Here is a 4,199-nt window from a genome sequence, read left to right on the forward strand (position 1 = left end):
CCAGGACTCTTGCCAAACCAGTGAAAAAAGGCAGACCCGAATAGACACCTGTGCTGACTGTGCGGGTTCCTTTCGGGCCTGGTTAGTACGCAATCAGTCAGGCAGTGTGTAGCGAGAGGTTGGTCCCATAGGCAGGCCGGTGTTTGCGCAAGGTCCTGCAAGCAATGTGAGGCCCGCAAGGGTTTTTGGGCAGCCTGTATGGGGCTCTCGCTTGTTATGACATGTGGGCGGGTTCAGCAGAGTTAGTGCGTGATCCAAAGGTTAGGGCATGCTACGGTGTGTGCTTGCAGTCCAGTTTGGTTGGGGTCTGCGAAGGCAGGGGTGCGGGGATTGAGGGGGTCGTGGGGTGGTGAACACGGCTTAATTGGGCAGGGTAGAGGCCACTCGCCAGGGTGGATACAGTCTGTGCCTGATGACATCAGACAGTCATCGTTTTTTTGTTTGTTTGTTTGTTTGTTTGTTTGTTTTAACTAACTTCTCTCTGCCCACTGCTCGTGCAGAAATTACACTCTAGGGCAGATGTCCCTCACCTTCTCTTCCCCCTGTCTCCAGTGGCTCCCCTGTTCAAGGCTCCATATTACTAGAAGCGCCGCAGGAGCTTGTTCCAGCCCTGCCCCCCAAACCCAAAGGAGCTGGGGCTGTGGCTGCATGCTGCGGCTGGTACAAGTTTAAAAAGCCAGTAGTTCCTCAGTACGGTGATTTTTCAAAAAAGCGAGTTTTAAGATTTTGAAGTACTGAGACTTATGGTGGCTGTAAGGGTGTGGGTTCACTACAGGAAGGTTTCTTTCGTGAGTTCTCCTCCCCTGAACCTGGAGCCCCTCTCACCCATGCCGTCTGGCCACTGTGGCAAACTGAAAGTCCCCTCTCAACGTTATTTGACTTGAATACTTCAACATATCTGTGTCCATCCCAAAGTTTCTCTCTTTCAGGGCCACTTTGACTTCATCTTTTGATTCAAGATCAACAAAATCCTCCCCACTCGGTCTGCCATCTCTTGTGTAGATGAAACAAAAACCTTCAGCCCCATTTTGAATTTTGCAGTCAGAAAAAAAACACTGCACTTCATTGGCTAAGCAGGACCAGGGCAAGCCCAGACCTTCACCATGAATCCCTCTCTGCCTTCAGTACCCAACATCATCATCTCTTAGGAGTCCTGGCATTGAAATAAGACTGCAAGGTGATGATGAGGACCAGACCTTCACTGACAACTTCAGTGCTAATAAGATGAAAATCTGAATTAAGTTTAAAAGCTTAAATTTACTTTCTTGAAAAAAAAAAGTATTTATTTACTCTTCAAAATTTATAAAATAATTTATACTGTTGTTAGTTGTCATAAAGTTGCTTCCAACTCATAGTGACTCAGTTCATATGTACAACAGAACAAAACACTACTTAGTCCCTTATTATGCTCACAATCATCATTAGCACTTGTATCTATTGCTGGTGCTGTTGTGTCAATCCATCTCGTAGGTGGTCTTTCTCCTTTTTGCTGACTCTAAACCTTACCAAGCATGACATACTTCTCCAAGGATTACCCCCTCCTAGATATAGTTCCAAAATATGAGAGATGATGTGCCACCATCCTGGAAACTACGAAGCATTCTGGCAATACTTTTCCTGACACAGGTTTGTTTGCTTCTCTGGCAGTCCATCAAAGTTTTAATATTTTTCTCCAACAACATACCTCAAATACAACGATTCTTCTATGGTCTTCTATATTCATTTTCCAATTTTATTATTCATACAAAGCTATGGAAAATGCCATGGCTTAGATCAGGCACATCAATCTGCAAATTGATATTTTTGTTTTTGAACACTTAAAAAAGATCTCTTGCAGAAGAATTGCCTAATGCAATATGTTATTTGATTCCTTAACTGTGACATCCTTAAGTGTTGACTGTAGATCCAAGCAAAATGAAGTCTTTTACAACTTCAGTTTTTTCTCTGTTTATCATGATGTTATAAATTGTCCAAAGTGGAGGATTGTTGTTTTCTTTTCATTAAGGTACAACTTAAACAAATGAAGACTGTGGTCTTTGATCCTCATCAGTAAGTGTTTAAGTCTTTTTGCCCTCATGAAGCAAGGTGATATCATCTTCAGATCACCAATTGCTAATGAGTCTTCCTCCAATCATGCTTTGATGATCTTCATCATATGACAAGTTTTTCAGATTATTTGCTCAGCATGCAGACTGGTATGCCACTGAAGGTTAATGAGCTAGACTGCAAAGTTGGTTTGAAACCCAAGGTTGGCAGTTCAAGCTCAGAAGCTGCTCCTCGGAAACTATACACTGTCGCTTCAAGTTGGAACCGATTCCATGTAACTTAACAACAATCACATAGAGATTAAGTAAGTATGGTGAAAGAATATAACCTCAGTGCACAGCATTACTGATTTAAAACCACTCAGTGTGCCTTAGTTCTTTAAAATAACTGCCTCTTGGTCTATGCTCAGATTCCTTATGAGCACAATTAAGTGTTCTGGAATATCCATTCTTCACAATGTTATCCATAACTTCTCATGATCCATATAGTCTAAAGCCTTTGCATATTCAATAAAGCACTGGTAAACATCTCTTTGTTATTCTCTGCTTTCAATCAAGATCCATATGATGTCCTCAAATGAATCTGGCTTAAACCTCTGGAAGTTCCCTGTCAATGCCTGTTGCATTCACCTTTTAATTATCTTAAGCAAAATTTTACTTTCATATGATGTCAGTGGTATTGTCCAACAATTTCTGCATTCTAATGGGTCACCTCTCTTTTGAATGGTCATATCAATCTTTTTCAATCACTTGGCCAAGTAGTCTCTTCCAAATTTGTATAGATGAGTGAGTGTCTCATCTGCATCAATTTGTGGAAAGATATCAATTTGTATTCCATCAGTTCCTGGAAACTTGTTCTTCATCAATGCCTTAAGAGCACCTTGGACTTCTTCCTTCAATGCCATTAGATCTGGATCATATGCTACTCCATGAAATGTTTGAATATTGACCATTTCTTTTTGGTATAGTGACTCCCTATATTCCTTCCATCTTCTTTTAAAGTTTTCTGTACCATTCAATATTTTCTCCATAGAATTTTTCAATTTTTCAAGTTGAGGCATGAATTTTTTCTTCAGGTCTTCCAGCTTGAGAAATGCTAATCATGTTTTTACCTTTAGGTTACCTAAATCAAGATCTTTGCACATTTTATCAAAATATTTGAATTTGTCTTCTTGAACTATCATTTTAATTTTTATATTCAGCTATTTTATCTCATTTATTCCTTTTTTTACTATCGCTACCCTGGAGAAAAATTTCAGAATCTTTTCTGACATCCAGTTTGGTCTCTTCCTTCTTTATTTCTTCTTAATGACCTTTTGGTTTCTTCTTATGTGATAGTCTTCATGTCATCTGACAACTCTTGCTCTCTTCTGTCATCAGTGAATAATGCATCCAAATTTTTCTTAAGATAATCTCTAAATTCAGGTGGAATATATTCAAGGTCATATTATTGCTCTCATGACTTCTTTTAATTTTCTTCAGCTTCTGCCTGAACTTCCTTTTGAGAAATTAATGATCTGTTTCACAGTCTTTCCCTGGCCCTGTACTGACTGGGTATGTGGAGCTTTTCCACCACCTCTCTACAGATATGGTCACTTGTTTCTGTGCATTCCATGTGGAAAGGTTCATTTTTATATACCATTTTTATGTTGTCTATAAAGTTACTTAGTGAATAAGTCATTTGTTGTTGTCCAGTGTCATAGAATTGGTTCTGACTCACAGTGACCCAGTATAGGCTTTTTGAAGAGGGTCTCGTGGGGTGAACTGCCAACTTTTCATTCAAATCACTGTTGTAGTCCAGTGCATTCTCCTTGCAGGGCCACACAAAGATGACAAATAAGTCATTAGTCTTGCAAAATTCTGTCATGAGATTGCTATCATTTCTAATACCAAGGTCAAATTTTCTAACTTCTGATTATTCCTCTTTGATTCCATCCCTTGTATTTCAATCACCAGTAATGATCAATGCATCTTGATTGCAATCTACACAATAATCCATTAATAATAAACATTTATGTTGAATAAATTATTATTTGTACAGAAATAATTATCCATACTCCAGTTATTTCAAAATGCCTGAACAACATTGAGAGTACACTTGAAATGATTCTGTCAAACAGACCAGTGAGAGTGGATTATGTGGCAAATCATTTG

At 39.2% G+C, this 4,199-nt stretch overlaps 1 pseudogene; it reads right to left on the reverse strand.

Moving 5' to 3' along the window:
- LOC102825349 overlaps positions 1-1,138 on the reverse strand; it is a 10,860-nt pseudogene extending 9,722 nt beyond the window's left edge.
- Positions 1,139-4,199: the final 3,061 nt, after the last annotated feature.

The sequence above is a fragment of the Chrysochloris asiatica genome, unplaced genomic scaffold, assembly GCF_000296735.1.
Source record: "Chrysochloris asiatica unplaced genomic scaffold, ChrAsi1.0 scaffold00456, whole genome shotgun sequence".
NCBI lineage: Eukaryota > Metazoa > Chordata > Mammalia > Afrosoricida > Chrysochloridae > Chrysochloris > Chrysochloris asiatica.